This window comes from Enhydra lutris, unplaced genomic scaffold (assembly GCF_002288905.1).
Source record: "Enhydra lutris kenyoni isolate GAN:26980312 unplaced genomic scaffold, ASM228890v2 scaffoldscaffold41, whole genome shotgun sequence".
Taxonomy (NCBI): domain Eukaryota; kingdom Metazoa; phylum Chordata; class Mammalia; order Carnivora; family Mustelidae; genus Enhydra; species Enhydra lutris.
This window is the reverse complement of record NW_019154125.1, coordinates 10,656,482-10,679,787: the sequence shown is the minus strand read 5'-3', so window position 1 is coordinate 10,679,787 and position 23,306 is coordinate 10,656,482. Positions and strand designations below refer to the sequence as shown.

Here is a 23,306-nt window from a genome sequence, read left to right as displayed (position 1 = left end):
TTTATACCATTTATTACATAGATGGTAGGGAAACACACTTTTTTGGTAACTGTCATGTTAGTTTTTACTGCGTTTATTTTTACAGCAACAATTAAAGTACTAGGAAAATAATATTCAACATCCTGTTGGGTTGTCTTTTTTTTTTTTTCCCAGACTGACCATTAAGGAAAAGAAAGGCTGGCATGGTTCTATAATATTTGTTCCCAGGCATTGACTAGACTGCATCTTATTCCAAGAGTCTTCTCTCCAAGATTTATGATGAACTTTAATGCAGGCAGCAAACACTTTTTATTCAGACAAGATCAAGGCCAGGAGTGGAGGGGTTACTGTCTTTGTGACACAGTGTTGTGTTTGGCTAGGATCTCTCAAAGGTCATCTTATGTTCTCATATACACCTTGTTTTTCTTTTACCATTTTCGCTTGGTCTTACCTTTCTCTTCAAGAAGAGAAAGTGCTTCCTGCAATGAAGTTGTTAAATTGATATAGATTACATTTTTCAGTTGAGTCTTTCTTCCTTCTGTGTCATGTTAAAAGAAAGAGAGGGGGAGGGAGAGGGAAAAGAGATGAGGTGTGATCTCTCTGCTCTCACAGATTCTCTTCCTTTTCAAATATGAAAAATTACTATTCTCTTGCACGGTGCCTGGAAGAATGGGTCTGAACAAATTTTAAACACACTGGAATGACTTGTTCCAACCAAATAATCAGTGTGTGTAATCCTGTCACCTTTGGTATATTCCTCTCCATTACACACAGTTGTCATGGATTGGGTGTATTACAGTTCAACGAGTAGAGAACAAAGTACAAACTTTAAGTACTTTTCTTTTTCCAAGCAAAATCTATAAATTGCCCCCTTTCAATGCCTAGCCAAATATTTGATGGGACAAGTGATTTTTTTTTCCAAAATAGAAAAGAATGCTCATGCTTTGATAAAGATAACATTGGTAGCAGAAAAGACAGTCTTTCCCTGGTACTGGGGCTCAGATTACCCTAGAAGCTGGAGAAGAGGTGAGCCAAATCTGTCCCTATGAGCCTGAGAATCCCATGCTAACTGAAGTCAGCCATTCATTCTGCCTCCCAGCTCCTTGCCCCTCATCGGGGCCCATGCTGTGGTCCCTGCCCCAGGAAGCAAAGCCCAGGCTCCAAGAGATTTCCCACAATCTTCAATTGCTTTATTCAGTGGTTACAAACTTCCTGACTACCAAGGGCTCCTCTTACTACTTCTTCCTATGAGCCCCCAATATTGAGAGACTTCCTCTACCAAAACAGTATTTTTGAAGTCATGATACATATTCTCTACTAGCCAGGATCATACACAACATCCAAGTTGAGCTTCTGAGTGCCATGAAAGAACTAGCATTGCCACATCCAGTTTGTAAAATTTAAGCCAAAACCAAGCACAGCTATTAAGTTTTTAATTATTCTGCACAACTTGCTTGAGCATAAATGTGACATTTCTATTAGGTACCTGCACGTCTCCACTATTGCATTCATGAACTCTTCAGAGAAAACTGCGATCTGGGCGTGTTTTCTTTTCTGGTTCTGGATAGTGAAGCATCTGTGTTTTGAAATCTGGTAAGACCTGGTTTTAAATTTTGCTAACTTAGGTAAGTTATTTTACTTCTCAGGGTAAGAACTGAAGAGAAAATATATGAAGTATCTAAAACAGTGTCTGCTACATAATGAGCAATTAGTGAATGTAACATTTTGCATATGATCTACTTATTCATTAACTACCACCATCATTTCCTCCACATTTCCTAGAGTATATTCCAACAATTTTTATTTTTTACTGAATTACCAAATTAATAATTAAATACTTCATTGTAAACATCGTGAGGGCAGAAACTGAGTCTTCATTTTTGGATTCTCAACAGTGACAGTGTTGTCTAATCATAAAGAAAGCAATCAGTACATGCTCAGTGATAGAAAAATACTAAATTTGAAGTGTGATGTATAGTAATAAGTAATTTATTATTTGATAATAATTATAATATACACAGCTATATATGTATAAATGCACAATTAAATACTAAAGTCAACCACTAAGCAAAACCTCCACAAATAGGAGATTCTGACCTTAAGAATCAGAGGAGTAGTTCTGATTTTAAGTGTGTGAAATCATCAATTATATGAGCTGTGATAGTCTAATTACCTGTAGTGAGAGCCAAAGAGATAAAAATGAGTTTCATTATATGCCAGATAATTTCTAGGTGCTAGAGACAGAAAGTATAAGGATGTTTCCTGCCTTTAATGAACTTACAGGTGAATGGTAAGAAAGAGTCAGATAATTACAACAGAGAAAGAGAAATGCAATGATGGAGATGTGCCCAGGACACCACGGGTGCATGGAGCAGAGGGTGGGGAAGGGCATGGATTCTGGGAGGGATTGTCCCTAGGCAGAGTGAAAGGAGTCAGAGTGGAAGGGTCAGTAGATCAGGGAAGTTTGAAGGTAGGTGAGTGTTAGGAGGGATAGGGAGGTTGGGGAGTGTGGAAGGGGAGTGTTGGGTAGTACACAACAGGGTAAAGACATCTCAGGATAAAATTACTCAACAAAAGTATGTGGAGACATCATAGAGCCTTGCTGTTGAAGACTTAGCCCCTCTGGATCTTATTAATGAGATTAACTTTATTCCACAGATAATTACTGCCCCCAAAATTTAAACCAAAGAGTGTCATGGTCAGACTGCAGACTGCATTTTGAATGAATGTGGCTGTGTGAGAAATGGATTTGAGGAAGCCAGGACTGGCTCTGAACAACCATTGAGGGACCGTGTTGGCAATTATAGTTGACCCTTGAATAACGTGGTGCTTAGGGACAAAGATCCTCCATACAGTTGAAATCCACATATAATTTTGACTCCCCGGGGCGCCTGGGTGGCTCAGTGGGTTAAAGCCTCTGACTTCAGCTCAGGTCATGATCCCAAAGTCCTGGGATTGAGCCCTGCATTGGGCTCTCTGCTCGGCAGGGAGCCTACTTCCCCCTCTCTCTCTGCCTGCCTCTTTGCCTACTTGTGGTCTCTGTTTATGAAATAAATAAATAAAATCTTAAAAAAAACATAATTTTGATTCCCCAAAACCTGGGATCAAGCCCCACATCGGGCTCCCTGCTCAGTGGGAAGCCTGCTTCTCCCTCTGCCTCTGCTGTTCCCCTGCTTGTGCCCTCTCTCTTGCTGTGTGTCTCTCTCTGTCAAATAAATAAATAAATAAATAAAATATTTTTAAAAATAAAATAAAAGATTTATTTATTCATTTTAGAGAGAGAGAGCTTGAGTGTGTGCATGAGTTGGGGAGGGGAAGAAGGAGGGAATCCTCAAGCTGGCTTCCCTGATGAACACAGAGCCCAACGTGGAGCTCAATCCCATGACCCATGAGATCACAACCCGAATCAAAACCAAGAGTTGGTTGCTCAACCAATGGAGCCACCCACAAGTACTGACTCCTCAAAAACTTAACTACTAATCACTCACTGTTGACCAGAAGCTTTACCAATAACATAAGCAGTCAATGAACACTTATTTTATGTTATATGTATTATATACTGTATTCTTAAAGTAAGCTAGAGAAAAAAAATTATTAAAATTATAAGGAAGAGAAAACATATAAGGTACTGTATTGTATTTGTGGGAAAAAAAAATCCACATGTAAGAGGACGAGCACAGTTCAAACCTGTGTTGTTCAAGGGTCAACTGTCATCTGAAAAATTGGAAACCAGGGCCATGCGGGTTGGGATAAAGGGGCAGAAATTTGGGAAATACTTAGGAAACAGTATTGGCAGAAACTGGTGAGTGGTGAGATGTTGGAATTTAGTTGAAAGAGATGTTGAAGAAAATTTTTAGATTTTAACTTGCATGGCTAGTAGCAAGATGATTTTAGCCACTGGAGGAAAGAATGCCAAAGGGGGAATGGGTTTCTGTCAGAGATCATGGAGAAGGGGCAGCTGGTGCCGCTGGAGACAGTATTGGACATGCTTCGAGATGCCATGGTGGCCAAGGTAGATACCTCCAAAGGCTTTCTGATCGATGGCTACCCTCGGGAGGTACAGCAGGGAGAGGAGTTTGAGCGGAGGATCGGACAGCCCACGCTGCTGCTGTATGTGGACGCAGGCCCTGAGACCATGATCCAGCGGCTCCTGAAGCGCGGAGAGACCAGCGGGCGAGTGGATGACAACGAAGAGACCATCAAAAAGCGGCTAGAGACCTACTACAAGGCCACAGAGCCTGTCATCGCCTTTTATGAAAAACGTGGTATCGTACGCAAGGTCAATGCCGAGGGCTCCGTGGACAGTGTCTTCTCCCAAGTCTGCACCCACCTGGACGCCCTCAAGTAGCAGCCCTGGAGCCCCTTCCCCGGCCGAGCCCCACCCCACCCCTCCTCTGACTGAGGCTGTCCCCAGCCGGAGCTCAGCGCCTCCACCCTGCCCGGCTGGACTGTAGACAGAGGAAGCCACTTTATCCTGTTTTCGTGGAGTCTGAGATGATGAAGGGAGTCTGAGATGCCCACTGGATGCTGGCCATATTTGAACCTAAGTCTCAGAGAAGAGATTTAGATCAGAGAGATGGGATCACTTGTATCAGGAAGGTTGGGGATTTCACTTCTGAGATACCCCTGTGGTGTAAACAATGACTAGTTGACATGGTTATATAACATAAGTAGGACATTGACCCAATGAAGGTAGGACCGGGCCTATATATAACTGCTTTGAATTTCCTGGGGCTTTCTTTGAGAATTAGAAGAAGAAGTCAACCCACAAATTTTAAAATAAAGAATGACATCAAAAGAGTTCATTCAATAAATGTATATCCACAGTTTAATATCTGAAAATCAGATATTTTCTAAAGAGAGAGAGAATAATAGGGATTTATAAAAGGAAAGAAAGAAGGGAGTAGAAGGAAAAGAGGAGAGTAGAGACAGAGAGGTCAGAGATCCCATGGGAGAAGAAAGAATTCCTTCCTGTTCATGAGAATCTGAAGATGATCCCAGCCACTTGTCTGTAGAATGGACTAAAAATCCCACAGCAGTCCTTTTCTGTTGTTCTTCAAGTGGGGAAACTTAAACTTGTATGCAAATACATACAGAATCAACATTATATGTACACATCAAATACACATGGGTTTCCATTTAGAGCTCTTAGGGTGTGTTCAAGTAGGGGACACCTTATTAATATTGAATTGATACAGTGATGAGTCACTTTCAAATGACGTACTCAGAAGAAGGAAACTATTAACATTCTTGTGTTTCCTTTGAGTCTCTTTGAGTTTTAAAATGTTTCTCAGGTCATATTTGTCTTCCTTATACCCTACCTTTGTTCTCTCCTCTAAGGTATCCTTTCCATGGGCCACCAGGCTTCTTTCCGCCACCAGTGGGCACCTAGCAGAAGCCCTACAAGCTAAGGAGGGGTCATTGTAATGGTTCAGGCCCCAGGCTCTTAACAGATGTAGACAAGTCTGGTTCAAATCCCAACACTGAGTCCTGAGCTTATGACCCCGTGCAAGTCACCTTAACAGCTATGTGTCAGTTATGTCAAATCCAAAGCCAGGACAATGTCTCATGTACCTCTCAGAGCTGTGGTAAGCAAAACAAAAAAGATGTGGGTAAAACACTTAGCCTAATGTCTGGCAATGAGTAAACACTCCATATTGAGCAATAGTTATTACTATTAAATTAATGATCATTTATATTTTACTATTACTTGAACTCCTATGGGGAATGGGCCTCCAGAGTATATGCCACTTCTTTGCTGTCCTCTATGAACCCCAAACTCCAAGGCTCAGGGACTGAGCAAACTCTTGAGGTAAATGTGCAGTCCCCAGGGAATGGGGCAAGCCATGGTAAAAACGGATTGGTTTAGAATTGCCCAAACTGAGGATCATCACCTTCTCTTGGCCAGACATCAAATTGAATGTCTTCATCACAATGAGACTGAAATGTCATGATGCAGAAGAAAGACAGTCATAATGCACTAGGTGTTTCCTGCACTGCTTGCAGCTCTTGCCCGGGACCTTAAGCCCTCCAGGCCATTCCAGCGCTGGTGTGGTCCCCTGAGCTGTGGATTAGTGAAGTCTGCCCAAGGTAATCAAGCTATTAGAGAAGAGGCAAGGGGGGGTTGTTCTCACGTTTTCTGATTCTGATTCTGATTCTGATTCTAACAGCACCACCCCTGCTGGCCCAGAGCTCCTCAGACACACCTGGGTTGTGAGGCAGTACAGTGGCCCTGAGTAGGAGAGCACTCCCCCTTGATGTGCCTTAAAATGAAACATATACAGAGTTGAAGGTGGGAATTTATTTCTTCCAAGGCTTTTCAGTGGTGTAAATCACTAACCCTATTCCCCTTGATGGCTCAGGGGATTAAGTATCTGCCTTCGGCTCAGGTCATGATCCCAGCATCCTGGCATCAAGTCCCACATCAGTCTCCCTGCTCAGCGGGAAGTCTGCTTCTCTCTCTCCCCTCTGTTCCTCCCCCTCCTTGTGTGTCTCTCTCTCAAATAAATAAATGAAATCTTAAAAAAATCATTAGCCCTATTGATCCACCTATCTGGTCATTTGTATGTCACATTTTAGTGTAGAATTTGAAGGCTTATACTAGTTAACAGTTCTGAATTCTAACACACTATATTATTTAGAAATGAGAAATTCTTATTAAACTTAATTGAACCTCATTCTTGTCAGAGCTTTTTCAAACAACATCTCTGTGAGGCCTATAAACAGTCTCAAAGGACACCCACACACACACCCTCAACAAATGTATGAAATATCCTGTTGCCCTTCCCCTCTTTATGTGTCATTCTTAGCACTCACTGCTATCTGGGATTCTCTAGATTTACTTCTTTATCTTGTTGGCTGTCTATTTCTCCTACTACAGTGTGAGCCACAGATATCGGTATTCAGTGAATACTTGCCAAAAAGTGGGTAAAGCATTCCTACCATTTTCCTTATGCCCGTTTACTCTTTGGCCTGACTATTCCACAGAACCAAAATTCTCCAGCTGATCTGGTACGCTTCCCCTCTTACAGTTTTCTTTTAAAAGTTCTTCATGGAGTTTCATTACTATTCCACCACCAATTATGACCTCAATTAAACTGTATTATTAAATTAAATAATACAGGTCAGTTTTGCTTTAGAAATGTTGAATTTTTATCTCCAAAAGGTTTGGAAAAGTACATTTAGTATTTCTCTCATTATATCTAGGGAGCTGAGACTTCAGGAAAACCAGATTATTTTAAAGGTGAAAAAGGAAAGGGAAGGAAAGATAGAGAGGAAAGGGTTGTGGACCAGGCATTAGAGTACTTGGGTCCTCATGCTGATAATTACTGGACATGTGACTTTGGGAAAGCTTCATAGCACTTCTTTGGAATTAAGTTTCCTTCTGTTGGAAATAAGTGGGTCAGCACAGATGACCTGAACATTCTCTAAAGGTCTAACTTTCTAGGTTTTACCCCATACAGATCTAACCAGGTCTGACATTCTCAAGATAACTCAAAATGTGCTTTCGAATGTCAGGGACACTTTTCAGGTTTACTTCTTTCTGTGATGGTAAAAAGATTGTCTACCTGTACAAGTGTAAGTACTGATCCAACAAGGCTTAACTTAAAGATCTTCTGTTTTGAGTTCCTTTGCACCTTGCCAACCCTTCATTTTCTGAGGAGTAATAGAAACAAAACTGTCAGGCTTTTCAAAATTGATGGAAGTTGGCCTTTGGCAACCTTTCAGATTCATTCTCTAGGCTCATGCAAAACATGCAAAATAAAGACTCAAGCTTTCTTTGAAAATAAAATTGGTTTGAAACTAGGGGATTTGGAAACAGGCAGCTGAGCAGATTTCCTTCTGTAAATACTACACTGACTCTCCATGGGGGATGGGAAATTCAAGGAATTTAAAAATAGGTTTTGGTTATTAATAGGCTAAAGTTTCACTCGTGGAATATGAGACATTGCTGGTAATATTAACTTCTCTCCATTGCAGAAGAGAAGACTTAATTTAGGGGGAAAAAAGATATATTTGTATAAAGTATCTCCATTTATTTATTTATCTATTTAAGATTTAATTTATTTATTTGACAGAAAGAGAGAGCACAAGCAGGAGGAACAGGAGAGGGAGGGGCAAAAGTAGACTCTCACTGAGCAGGGAGCCAGATCCAGGGCTGGATCCCAGGACCCCAGGATCATAACCAAAGCTGAAGTCCTGACTGAGCCACCCAGGTGTGCCTAAAGTATCTCCTTTTAGATATCTCCTTTTAGATAGTAATCAATCTTTATCCATCTCTTGGAAGAGAGTTGTTAGTTATTAAAATGAGAGCTCATGAGAGCACTAGTTGTAGAAATTTGAAAAGCAAGGTCAAAACCAACATTCCCCAGGTATCTTCTGAAAACGGCCTCAGATAAATTTTAAAATGAGTTTGATTCCACACAGTCTTAATGGAGAACATACTTGTAAATATTTTATGAATATTAATAAACATGCAGGATGTTGATAAATAATTTTGTTAATGAAGCGTGGTAAATAGAATGTCACTGACTTTGATTAGTCATCTTCTCTGAACAAATCTTTCATATAAGTTGCCAAGATTAGTCCATGCTACAAATAGGTAAAGGAGATATTATTTTCCTATTGAACTAATGGGAAAGGTTAGGTAAATTGCCTGTGACCAAATAGTTAATGAGTGGTAGTTATAGACAAAGTTTGTGGTTCCCCTCCACCCCCACCAAATTATTATGTTGAAGCCCTAACCCCCAAGTGTGATGGTATTAGGAGGTGGGGCCCTTGGGAGGTGATTAAGTTCGGAGAGTACAGCCCCCACAATAGGACTAGTGTCTTTATAAGAAGAGGAAGAGAGGGGTCACCTGGGTGGTTCAGTTGGTTAAGCAACTGCCTTTGGCTCAGGTCATGATTCCAGGGTCGTGGGATTGAACCCCGGTTCAGGCTCCCTGCTCAGCAGGCTCCCTGCTTCTCTCTCTCCCTCTGCCTGCTGCTCTGCTTACATGTGCTCTCTCTCTATCTCTCTGTCAAATAAATAAATACAATCTTTAAATTTAAATAAAAAAGAGGAAGAGAGAGCAGAGCTTAGTCTCTCCGTGAGCACACCCAGCAAGAAGGCGGCTATCTGCAAACCAGGAAGAAAATACTACCAATAACCAAATCTGCCAACACCTTGGTCTTGAATTCTTCAGCCTCCAGAATGGTGAGAAAGAAATGCCTATTGTTTAAGCCCCCAATCTGTGGTATGGGATCCAGCAACCTGAACTAAGACATTGGTAGGGTTGGCATTGTAACCCAAGTCCTTTAGATTTCAGAGTCCACACCAACAAGGACATGGAATCAGGAAGCTGTCATGGGCAAAGGGGCACTGATCGGATAGATGGATGTCCCTAAGGACTGACTCAAGCAGTTAGCACCTGATGGTCATGAACTCTTTTTTCACCAAAGTTGAATCCCCAAAAGTGGGAGACACCTTCCTAGGTTTCCCTCTTTCCCACACCTGCCCTAGGTTTCCCTCTTTCCTACACTTCCTAGGAGAGAATCAGGCTCTGTGCCTTGTAGCATCTCCCTTTTTACCTTACTTCAAAGCTATCTCTTCTGACCAGCCTGACCTTCCTGCGTTAGTCCTGAGGCTTCTCTCCCCACTAGTCTTCCTGTTTTCAGTCCATCTTAACCCTGGAGACATCTCTTTAAAACTAAACATGATTGATGTTACTTTCCTGCTTTAAATCCTTCAGTGGTATGAGGTCCAGTGGGGCAGTGTCACTGTCCCACTGTAAAAACAGTGGGGGGTGTGATAGTATCAGTGTGGGAAATATTGCCAATCACAAGGTGACACTGGGCTGTGCCCTGTTCCCCATGCTTTATGCCTCCCTTTCATGACAGATGCCATTCTTCTCAATCCCTTCCCTTCTTAATCCTCCCTCCCTCAATCCCTCCTCTCAATCCCTCCCCTCCCTCAATCCCTCAATCCCTCCCCTGGATTCTAAACTCTCTTCCATCCTTAGGATCAGCCAGATCCAGTAGGCAGGTATGTTTTCTAGGTAAAAAGACAGAAATCGATACAAAAATAGATCATTAAGGTTTTGAAACTGAAATTGTATGCAAATGCAAACAATGCATATTTAAAATAATCACTGGTAATGCTATTTATATAACACACAAAGATGGCAAAGCAGTTTACAGATATCCTCTTTTTAATCTTCACCATCTTCCATTAAATTGTGTGATAAATGCTGTTTCAAATCATGAATTTTTTTCTTTCTTTTACCTTCCACACAGTCACTAGTTAATTTGTTGAGTGACTTCATATAGACAGCTATGTACTTCACATAGATACCACATGCAAGAACCTATGCCTTTTCTATGACAGACCAAAATTCTGCGCTCAGCTGTAACAAATGCCTAAATAAGTGAGACCATCAAGCCACACTCAGGTGTGCAGAAATGCACCAAAGTCCTATTAGAGCCACTTGTCATTTTCTTGATTGAAATTTGGAAAGTAATAATTATCAGTGTGTTGAAGGCAAGAGCAAGCTTCATACATGAGTTGTTTTGTAAAATCATGCTACTTTTTGCTGTCCCTAACAGGCACTGTGGCTGAGGCACAGTACTTCTACATTTCATGTCATCTGCCTCCTGACCTTGCTTGCTATCTTTTGTCACCCTCTCTCTTGCTTATCTCAATTCTATGACTCTGCCCTCCTTTTGTTTCAAGAATATACTAGGTGTGATCTGGCCTCAGGACCTTTGCACTTCTATTCTGCTGGCTGCTTTGCCTTTATCTGTCTCTGGCAGATTTTATGCTTGTTTATTGTTTTTTTCTTTCCATAATACACTCTCCATGAGAGCAGGGACTTTGTCTATTTTTTTACTGTTGTGTCCCATAGTGCCTGGAACTGTGCCAAAATGTAGAGGCCTTCCATAAATATTTGATGAATGAATAATGTAGGTAAACAGATAGCCCCTGACTAACCTCTGTGGTGTAATTAGAACCATCAGTACATTTATTTACACAAGTTCTTAGCTGTTTGTATTTAAGGCAAATTGTTAAAGTCAAGGGTTCAGCCATAATTAGTACCTTAGTATATGAAACTATGTTGGAATTTCCATAAGATTTATAATTCTAACTAGAAACCATATAAAGGGAAGATGATCTCATGGTCTACAAGTTGTCTTCAAGGCAGAAACTTGTATATTACTAGTGTACAAATTGAAATAATCACATTAAAGTGATCATTTATACATCATCACTCCTGTGTAAGATTGCTTCTATCTCTACAGAATAGAGTCAGAATATATGGATACATATCCACACATAAAACATTCATAGTTTGTATCTGCTTTTGAAGACACAGTTTGAGACCTGGTGATATACAGGAAGAGTCTCAGCCTTTGCCACATGAAGTCCCTTAGCCAGCTACCAGATTGTTCCATCTGCTGCAGCTGTTTCCCAGAATTCCACAGGCTGTCTGTATTGTCTTAAATTATGTTTTTGAAGCATTCCTTTTGACCACTATGTTGGTGCTCACCATAGGACATTTGGTCTTCTATTGTACTGACAACCAGTTTCTATCTTTGGTCCATCAAGCAGCAGGTATTACAGCAAGAAGGGCTTCACAACTGACAGATAAATTATATTCCAGACCAGAATCTGGTGGTCCTCTCAGTTCTGTGGGGAAAAAAGTCATACACACACACACACACACACACACACACACACACACAAACACACATATGGAGAGAGAGAGAGAGAGAGAGAGAGAAAGAGAATATTCTGAATGTAGAGATCCATCATCATAGAGCCCACTGGCAGATTGTTATCTCTGATGAGTAATTTCCCAACATGTCAGGCAGTAAGGACTAAGAAGTCTGTGTCACATGAGATCTACAATTGCTTCAAAAGATATGTTAGATGTGTGCCTACTTCAGGGCCAAACCCAGTTTTGCCTCTATGCTGTTTGGAGGCAGCTATAAGTTATGCCCCCACACAGCCCAAAGGCTGGTCTCAAAGTGTGCCCATTCCAGCAAGACCTTCCAAAGGACAGAGCTGGGTTTGAAGGATGTAGGGAGTTACCCAGAGAAGGAAAAAGGGAAAATAATTCCAAAGGGTAGAAAAACCATATTCAAGCTTAGAGTAAGAAATGGAAAATTACAACTCTGATGGTCTGGTCTGATGAGGCAACCCTGGGAGCAGTTATGAGGCCAAGTTGTCAGGAGTGAAGGCAGAAGAGAGGGACAAGAGCAAGCCCAGCATTTCAATGGCCTGCACTCCCAAGCTACTTCTCTACACACCAGAGTGTCATGTAGACCTGGACAGACCTGCCTTAAAGGGCCACAGTGAGGGTGGTCACAGATCTCATTCGCAAATAGAACAATGGAGCAGAAAGGATACCTGTAACACTTACTAATGACAGGACCCCAAGAAAGAAGGAGTGTTCATCTCTTTCAAAAGAAGATAGAAATTCAATATACCCTTGAAAAAGTTGAAAACCAGAGTCCGTTTCAACCAGTATCAAATATAGGGAGAAGGGGAAAAGAAATTTGCTCAAACCCAGGGTCAGAAATAAAGGTTTGTGACTCTGGGTGTGTGGCCATGTATTGCTATTAAAGGATCAGGGAACTGAGATTCTCTGTCACAGTTATCACCAGAACAAACATGTATCTATCTATCTGTTCTCTCACCAGATCAACCTCCTACCCCAACCCCTATCTCTACCCCAGGCCAATTGATCCCCTTAAAGAGACATGACTTTTTTTTTTTTGTCTCTCTGAGTTTCTTTTATTCAAACCAGGTAGATGGCACAGATTAAGAAGTTGATACCATGTCTAAAGAGCATCAACATCACATGCTTGTGGAATGAATTTTATGTTCTGTGTGAGGTCGTGCTCCAGCAAGAGGAATTAGGAGACTCGCCTGCACAAACAATGATTGTCAAAATGCATTTGCTACATCTTCTCCCATCATGTGGGGAATATATCAAAGAGGAGGTGATATTTTAATAACTGCCGGAACAAAGAAGATGGACTTGGAAGGGGATGGGGATGGAAGCATTGTGCATGTTTTAGTATAACCAGAGCATGGAGAGGTGAGGATAAGAAGTGGTTACAGGAGGGCAAGGAGGAGAAGCTAAAGATCAGTGGGGTAAAATGGGAGGCTCTGGCAGAACTCAAAATGTAACAGATTATTTGAACTAAAGACTAAAAGTATGTGGGTTACTATATAGCAGATGCTCAGTGTCTATCAGGTATGACACAAAAATGAAATTTGAGCACACAAGGAGATTAAATGCTGGAATAATATTTATGTGACACTATACAGGTTACAAATAATCTCTGCATATCATGTCCAATTTCTTTTCCCAACAACCCAGTAGAAATAGCCTCACCTTACAGTTGAAGAAATGGTACCCAGAAAAACTTAAGTGACTGTCTCTAGGACACAGAACCTGTATTAGTGAGGATCATGGGGCACCTGGGTGGCTCAGTTGGTTGAACGCTGGACTCTTTATTTTGGCTCAGGTCATGATCTCAGGGTCCTGGGACTGAGCCCTGTGTGGGGCTCCCACTCAGCAGGGAGTCTGTGTGTCTCCCTCTGCTTCCGCCCCTCCCCCTGCTCACACACTCTCTCTCCCTAAAATAAATTTTTAAAAAATAAAATTAAATTATTGTTAGGGTCATGCATACTAACTGTTGAAACAAATGGCTCCCAAAGTGAAGTGCTTTAATAAACAGAAGTATATTCCTTATGACAGATGATGATAGATGATAGATAGATAGATAGATAGATAGATAAAATGATGATAGATGATAGATAGAGGATAGATAGGTAGATGATAGAATTAGCCTCAGCATAACTAAGAGATTTCAAGCATCAAATTGTAACAAACTTGTTAACAAGGGTTGTGATAATTTGGTGGGCTTATGGATTTTATTATTTTTTTCTCACTTTTTCTTATCTTTGTAAAATAGTTACATTATTTTTATGACTATAATTTATAATTTACAAAAGGTGATCTCTTCATCACTTTCTGAACTTGGGATGACAGACCCATGTAAGAGTCTTTTCTACCTTTTGCTTCTCATTGCATTGTCTCTTCTACTAGAATATATATGTCCCACAGGAAGAGAGTGCTCTCATGAAACATTTGTTGACCCACTGAATAGTTTGTCGTTGTGTATAAACTGAGACAACCTTGTTTCTCTATTAAATGATATCAATTTATAAAAAAAAAAATCCCCGCTGAGAAATAGAAGAGGAAGCAAGGCATGAATGGAAATGAGATTGAGAGATTAACTGGAGAAAGAAAACAGTGCAGCTTAGCTCTGCCCTATACTGGATGTTCATTACATCAACTAATGGATGATATATATAAAATTATGAAAAAACATTGTCGAAACAGTACACAAGTCTATTGATTTTGCCATCATGAGTACATTATTCTCTTACCTTTGTGAGATTAAAATGAATGGAGGGAGTAAGAAGATTTTCGATAAATTAGAGTCATTCATTTTCATTTTGGGAAAGAGAAAGTATGTCATATTTTCAGCATTTGAATTGAGATCTAGCATATGAGAACTTTATAAAGTTATACTCTAAAAAGAATGTATTTCTATCATAACAGTAAATAAGTATAATGATAACCATAGTTGTCTCAAGATAAAATGTTGATGAGATTTCACACCGTAAGGGAAAAGTGGTTTGCAAGTAATGTTGATACTTTTAATTGTGTTCTCATAGATCCTTTAATGCGTGGAATGTCAAATTACTGTATTCATAATCAAGGTTTTTTATTATTATTCAACAGATATTTACTACATACTTATGAAAAATAAGGCCCTGCCCTAAGCAGTACAGAAAATAAAAATTTTAGTATATGGTTCTTGCCTTCAAAAAAGGAGATGATCTAATTAGGAAGGCAACACTCACACTCAATAATAATGATAATAATAATAATAACAACAGCAACAATAATGCCAACAGTTGGTTGAGCTCTTCCTATGTGCCTAGCACTATGCTAATTGTTTTTACTGGCATTGAATCACAAATCTTGAGTCCCCACAACAACCCTGTAAGTGTGCCATGTTACTATTTCCATTTTATAGATGGAGAAATGGAGGATCAGAGAGTTCATCCAGCTCTGCCAGAGAATAAGTTGTTTTACATAAATACATTTCTACATAAATGAAAAAACATTCAAAATCTCTAGATTTGCTTAACCCAAATTGATAGAGTAAATTATCTCTGAATGAAGACTAGGTGAATTTGCTCCAAAGTCATAGACTTTTGAAATAAATGTTGTGTATACTGGCAGCTCTGGGACTTCCAGTCATTGGTTTGTTTTTTGGTCTCACCTCTGGTTCTAAGCTGTGAAATGAATGGTGAGTTTGTAGCATAAATGAGATATCATTACATGTGTTATAAGAAGAAAACATCAGCAATATTTTACTTACTGTAATTTATAACCATCAGATCTTTAGCCCAGGTTATAAATTGTTTAATCTGGAATCATCAGTATGGCTTTGAAAGCCTTTGGTTTTAGCTTCCCTGTCAAAAATGTACTTCAGTATGCATGTGATATTACCAGAGTGGGGGAAGGTGTGTATTCAATTGCCCCAGAACACTGCATGTGTTAGTTGACAAAGAATGAGGACAGGAGGGATTGGAATGACAGCTGTCATCCAAAGGGTACATTATGGTTAATAGCAGGTCTCAGAGCCAGGTACAGGGAAGCTGGCCCTCCTCATAAAGGCAGTAGCCAGTCAGAGCTACTATTAGCCTTCAAGAATCCAATCTTTAGCTGCCCTAAAGCATGGATGAGTCCCCAAAGCCCGAAGGAATCCTGGAACACGGATGCTTTATCCATAGTGGACTTTCGCATGTTTTCATTCTGATAGTAGAGTTCAAGGACCCTATGCAAATTGGTAAATGAGGAAGCCTAGAGAACCCTGTTATAGAAATGTCAGTGAGTAAGTTCTGGACAAATAAGTCATAAAGCAGTTCACTGTGGTAAGCTCATGGTACAACTGCTCAGCATTTTCAGAAGTGGCATTTGAGAGTCACAGCATGGTTGTCATTATCTTTACTTTTATTTATAACAATTGGCCAAATATGAATTTCTCATTCTCACTATGTCACCAGTACCTTGCTTTAACTCAGTGTAAGTGCAAATAAGCTACATTTAGGCATATTCTATGGAAGATGGACCCTTTCTTGCAGCAGTGAATTCCTGCACTCTGCTTATTCCTCTAGAAGGATGGGGCCACATGCCTGGGAGGCTATAGGGAGTTGGCACATCAGATAAGCGTTAGATGAAGCTACCTCTTAAGTCAACCTGCCTGCTAGGCAGCTCCCTACTCTGTGCCTGGCCATGCTGTGCCTCAACATCCATTTCTGTCTTCTTTATCCCCACCTCCCATTTTTGCCTCTGCTGAGACTTTGACCACTTGGCAACTCTCTAGTTATCCTTCAAGATAGGCTCTGTTATTCTGAACAGAGCTCATAGGCTTTGTTCAGAATAAACCCTTACTGGGCACAGGTTATGAACTGTTTATTTATAGATCACAGCAAGTGAAGGATTGCTATTGTTTTCTTCTTGCAACATATGTAACAATATCTCATTTATGCTACAAAGTAACTTTTTCAATTCACAACTTAGAACCAGAGGAGAGACAAAAAAATAAAACAAAACAAAACAAACAAACAAACAAAAACCCAATGACTAGAAGTCCCAGAGCTGCCAGTATATACAACATTTATTTCAAAAGTGTTTGACTTTGTTTGGAGCAAGTTCATCTGGTCTTCATTCAGAGATAATTTACTCCTTGTTTCAAGGTTCTACTTTGCATGCTCAAGAATGGAAAGCTTACATTTTGGTGGACACTTCCTCCAGACAACAATTTTTTGCTTTTTAATGCCATGACTGTCTTGTCTGTCACTGGGCTTCAAAATGCCACAGTACCTTTGACCACTAAGTCTTCTTTCTCACACCCTGCCACCTAGAAAATCATTAGGTCCCATATTCTTGACCTGCATGTCTCCTTTACTTCTCCACTACTTCCTTCCTGGTTCAAGAGAACAAAATCTCTCAAAGTTAATCATTAATTCATATAAAGCTAAGAGAAGGAGGGAATTGGAAAGCAGTATGACAGGAGCAACTATTACTAAAAACATTTTGACCCATCCAAGGAAATAAAATCATGGAAGTCAAGGCTAATAGACATATTTTTGATGGCTGGTTTTTGTTTTAAGGACTCAAAAAGAGTAACAGTAAAGAGAGAGGTGGAAAAGAAGAATATAGAAATAAATGAAGACCAACAGTTGAGAGAAGCAAAGATTATTTCGAGCTTGCTGTAACAAGAAGGTCAGCGATATGGGCATTTTGGCAAAGACCTAAAGCTAGAGAGAGGAGTGGGAGCTGTATTGTGCCAAAAAGAGGCTTTCCAGGGTTGTATGCACTGATTGGAGGCTGCTGGTATGGGAAAGCTACAACTGGTCTAGCTATTCAGTGATTGGTAGGAGAGCGTCTGTGGCTTTCTCTGGTTGGTCCTAAATTGGAAGCAGGGACAAAAATCAGGGCAGCTGTCAGATATTAATCAAGTCCTGGCCATTTGAGGCTGAATGTTACAGAACGTACTGTTTAGCTTCCTGGATTGTCACTAGAGATGGCAATCTGGCCTCCTGGGAGACTGAGAGCATGGTGGCATCCTGGGGGGCGCTTGTCATCAATCAAGGGTTGGCTTCTGAGGCAGGTTGCTGCAGGTTGTGAGTTGAAGTTCTGTATTTATATGTGTTGCCTGTATGTTGTCTATATGTATGTTTCATTTCTCAAGACAGAGATGTGACCTAAGTTTGCTGTTTTGTGTGTAAGCGTGGATGTGGCAGGGAATAGGAGAGAGAGTTGGTTACAGAGGTGTTTGGAGGGTGATAGACCCTAAGAGAAGCAACTAACAGAGCAAGCAACAAGAAATTATGTAATTTGAGGCACTTGAGTGGCTCACTTGATTAAGTGTCTGCATTAGGTTCAGGTCATGATCCCAGGATCCTGGGATTGAGCCCTGCATCAAGGCTCCCTGCTTAGTGGGATGTCTGCTTCCCTCTCTCCCTCTGTCCGCTGCTTCTCCATTTGTGCTTTCTCTCTCTCTATCAAATAAATAAATAAAATCTTAAAAAAAAAACAAATGACGTGATTCTCTATAATATAAGCAAAGCACGAACGTGGTGAGGTCGGGGGGCATCTTCACACAAGAATATGTCAAGTCCTTCCATTACTGGGGCAAGTAGAGAATGGATGCCTTTTGCTCTTAAAATAAAGATTCAGAGTAAGTGAGTAACTCAAGAGTAACAAGCAAGCAAATAATGAATAAACTTTAGAATGTGTGAGCGGTGCCTTTCAGAGGCTGCCAGGTAAAGCCGCCGTGTCATGGGAGAGCTGGATGAAAGCAGCAGGAGCAAAAGGGAAGACAGTCCGCAGAATTTATGCTATGAGCCACAGAGCTCATAGCAATGCTCAGTTTTAGATGGAAGCCTTCTTCCTAGATTACAGCTTTGGAACATTGTTGACAGGGTCTCAGCGCTTCATTCCAGATTTCTGTTAATTGTCCATCTGTCAGCCTCCTCTCTGCCTCCAGGATCTCTCACCAAATCTGTCTTCTGTGCCTGCATGATCCGGTGTCATGCTGCCTCTCCCTTAGCTTCTGTCTCCACTACCCCCGAAGTCAGGCTAGCTCAGCAATCACAACAAGAGCTATGTTATGCTTAAACGTTCTCATTCTCTTAAAATTTCCTGCAGATGACATCTCTATGTTTAGCTACAATGATGGTGAGTGGTTACTCTCTTCTGCCCTTTAAAGAATTCCAGGAATTACATGCAGAATACATTTTAATTAAGTGTAGAATGACTTACTTTTCTCTATTAATTAATCACATCTGGAGATAGCCAAACTATAAGACATACTCCTCTGATAAATAATACCACTGCCCACTTTGGACCAGTTAACTGAACTGGTTTAAGCAAAAATGCCTAAAATCACTTACCCTGGCTCTAAGGAGTGTACCAAGGTGATGTAATCACATTCAATGGAGAAAAGACCTATAATAGATCTTAGCTGAATTTTTCCCACAAGCACAATAAGAATAGAATAGAATGAAAGCAGTATAACATCAGGAAAAGAGGGGTGTGTGTGTGTGTGTATGTGTGTGTGTGTGTGTGTGTGTTGACATGCCTTCACTAATTGTGTCTTTGTTAGCAAATTTGAGACAGTATCATCTAGAGAAGCTCAAAGGAGAGGCTACATGCCACATTTTCTAATTTTGAATTCTTGCCCCTGAGGATGAGGAATCCAGGAATAAAGCTTGTTTGCCTGGAGTCATTTCTTTCCCTATGTTCATGCATAAGAACTGCAGACTGAAATAAGGGCATTGAACAAGTTCAGGTTCACATAAATTAGATGCAGATACCATTGATGATCATGGGAATCATGAATCCAGAAATGTGAAAAAGAGAAAAATGTCAGTGTGACTATCACAAATAAGAGGGCTAGTGCTGTGTTAGTTTGCTAAGGCTGCATCACAAAATACCAGAGACTGGTGACTTAAACAATAGGAATTTAGATTGTAATGGTTCTAGAGGCCATGGCCTAAGATCAATGGATCTGTACTGTTGGTTTTTTCTAAGCTTTCTCCTTGGCTTGCAGATGGCTCTCTGTGTCCTGTGTCCTTACATGGTCTTCCCTCTGTGAATGTCTGTGTCCTAATTTCCTCTTCTTATAAGGACACCAGGCATATTGGATAGGGCCCATCCAAATGAACTCATTTTACCTTAATTACCTCTATAAAGTCCTGTCTCTAAATACAGTCACATTTGGAGGTGCTGGGGGTTTAGGACTTCAACATAAGAATTTGGGGGACACATTTTTGCCTATAACAAGTTCCTCTTGCAGTAAAAGCAGGCTCCTTCATTGTGTGCTCAAGGTAAAAATAGGACTCCTGTATTGAAACTAATCTGGAATTACATCTGGTTTCCTAGGGAAATATGAGAATATTGGAATTCTAAAAATCTTATTTTAAATTTAGTAAGTTTATGTATTTTGCAGAAAATCTTTCTTATGAAATCTCTGTACAAAATATTTGAAAGACAAATATGATGTTTCAGTTTTAAAGAAAATCATTTTAATTTGGAAAGTAAAAGGATTCATCATTTCATATTTCTATTTTAAAACATGTGATTTTAAAATATAACATCACATGGCTATCTTATATGCTGTTATTTTGGAAGACAGTGTGAATAGATTTTGTAGTAATAAACATAAAGAATAATTCAGTTTAAATATCTGAAAAAAAGGAATATGATCATGAAACTTGATTTTTAATTATGTTAGGAAAGAAAATTTAAATCACATGTATATGTTTGACTCTTCTAAGATATTGTATCATAAATATATTCATTTGAGGCTGAATAACACAAGTAGCATTTTGGTTTTGGGTGTAACCAAGCTAGAGAATATCAGGGAAGGGCCTCTCTTTCTCTCTCTAAAATAAATAAATAAAATCTTGTAAAAAATGCCTTTTGGTATTTCTAATATACATATATCAGGAGCCTCTGCAATTCACCAAGCTTCTGTAAGAATTCAACAGAATATTGCTTGTACTCTTCATGAATTTCTTCTTGAGCATTTGCTCAGCTCAGAAAATTTCATGTGCTCATCAATTTATTGAGTTCACTCCAAGTTTATCTAGTTTAAATTAATTAATCTAAATGACCTAGTGTAGAGGGTTGGTTCTAGGTAAAATTGTGAAGTGCTAATCCCTTTGCCAAAATCTCCTAAAAATACCTCATCCTCACTGGTGGACCATCTAACCATTCCACCTGGTATAGCATTTCTAAGATGTCCTCTTCCTCCATATTCTACTTCATCTTATTAGAAAGTTGAAGGTTATTCATACTAACATTTAGATGGCTCATTGACATATTAATTCTTCCACACCTCCCTTAACAGCGTTGCTAATGGTGGGATTTTTAAGGCTTCTGACAAATCAGTGAGAAAAATTTCCTCCACTAGAAAGTCCAAAATCACTCCATACTGTGCACACCTAGTAACTGAATTACACTTCACACAACAGTTAAAATGCCAATATTTTCCCAGATCTTTTAGATGGTATTTAACAGAATATTCTTAATGCTTAGTTTCTTTGAAGACATTGGTTTGGTGCTTTTTACCTGTAGAAATTAAACTTCTGAACAATAAACTTTACTCCCTCTCAAACAGCAGATTTGGGACAAAATTATTCCCATGGTCTGACAAATGCACCAGAAGGTTGCTTTTACCTTTCTAATTCCTTTGTTTGAGTAGTCGTAGCATAGAGAACAAATATAAAAATAGTAATAACCAGTAAATAACTTCATATAGAAACAATAATCGCTCCTCATCGTCTACCTTTTTCCACTAGCATTTTGAACATCCAGAAACCATAATGCAATTCTTGACATCAATTTGTAGATGGGGATGTAAAGATGCAATCTAAAGTAATTTCTACTTCCTATTCATTCATTCCTTAGAACCCCACAATTTCTGAGAGTCCTGCTGTGAAATAGCCAACCATTTTTTTCTGTTTTCTAAATAAGGGATTACATATAAAAAATTTTTATACTACTTCAGTAAATATTGGACACATTAATTGCTGTTTTTGAAATGTCAAAACAGAAACAAATCTTTGACGGTTATTCCATTTTGCAATAATTTTTTTTAACAAGGAAACTTTATGTTTGCAAATTCCAGAGAAACACCCACATCTAGTATCTCAACTAGAAAAGGAAAGAACAAAATAAATCCAGTCAGACAATAGAAAAAAATAAATTCTCTTTTAGGCAAAGCTATGTAAACTGCAGTATTACCATGGAACATTTGTTTTTTGTAACTATTTATGGAGGATTTAAACTGAAGGCCTAGGCTTCATCTGCTGCCTCTGTGAATTGCTGAGCCTGACAAGGTTGGAAGAGCCAATTAAAAGCCAGGTTGGATTATTGAGCAAGGCTTGATAGAATGACTGCCTCCCAGGATTTATGTCCAGATCCTGCCCTTGAGAACACTCATTCAGTTCCCATGGAGGTCAATATAACCTGTGGACATGTCATATTCCAAGTGATTTTTGTTCAATTGCATACATCTCTCAGATATCATCATTTGTTTCCTCTACATCATTTATAAGTCCATTTTGCTAAGGTTCTACTAATGGAATAGAACAATATATCTAGTGATATGTTATTTGATAACTATTCTGTGAGTATATATACATACCTAACCAATACATACCTCCTGAAACATTTCCAGAGGCCATGGAGCAAGAATACAGATGGAGGCCCATGTATCATGTCTAAATATTTTGAAGTCATAAATTAATCTTACAAACTGCTGAATGAAATATGTTCTACTGTGTTCATTCTCCTACCTTGGTAAATATACCTTCAAAATATCAAAATTTAAAATGTGCAAATATTACTCCTATTGTTTATTTGTGACTGAAAGTCTGATGACTGAACGTATTTATTAATACACAAGTCGAAGTATTAGGCTATGGACCAGCAGCATTTCCTAAGTAATAAAATAAAGCATATGTAACTCACAGAACATTACATGTTTATTCCAAAAATACCATTTTTCTTGACTTTTTTCTAAAACAATCAAGAAATCTGGTGCTATAAGCCATGTTAGCACACAATTCTTGTTCTAAAGAAAATGATCAAATTAACAACTTTTCTTGAGTTATTGTAATTTTTATATATATTTTTCATTCATTTCAGTTTATAGAAACTTCATTTTAATAAGCAATCACTCACTATCTGGGAATGTCAATGAAACTTTAAAGCAATACTTACATTCAGAAATCATGTTCATAATCAAATGTTATAATGGGTCATGTATGACAACATTATTTTTAGAATATTACAAAATATTTTAATTTAACATGTAAATTACCTTCAGAAAGCTTGATTTTCATTACCTCTGGAAATAATTGCTGAATCCATATAGTTAGGGAAAGAAAGAACTGGCCTGGCACTTCTCTCTATAGCTACACCTATATACATACAAATTTAATTGTATAATGACCTGTTTAATATTTCCAAATGTTCTTCAGCTTTTATGGGCAATTCTTGAGATACTATATTACTTCATGAGTATCTCAGGAACCATAAATTAGAACATGAAGAGGCAAAAGACAGAGACACAGAAAGAAAGAGAGGAAGGCAAGAAGGGAGGGAAGGAAAAAAGAGGGGAGAGAGGGAGATAAAAAGGGAGAAAGCAAGGAAGGAAAGAACAGAAGGAGGGAGAGAGAG

The 23,306-nt window shown here is 39.3% G+C and overlaps 1 protein-coding gene and 1 pseudogene across 2 annotated transcripts in view; both read left to right on the top strand.

Moving 5' to 3' along the window:
• Positions 1-23,306, top strand: part of LOC111155455 (XK related 4) — a 425,560-nt gene that overhangs the window by 160,829 nt on the left and 241,425 nt on the right. The window lies entirely within an intron of this gene.
• Positions 3,917-4,460, top strand: LOC111155456 (annotated as a pseudogene). The gene has a single exon (XR_002641143.1). The product of XR_002641143.1 is annotated as an adenylate kinase isoenzyme 1 pseudogene (transcript).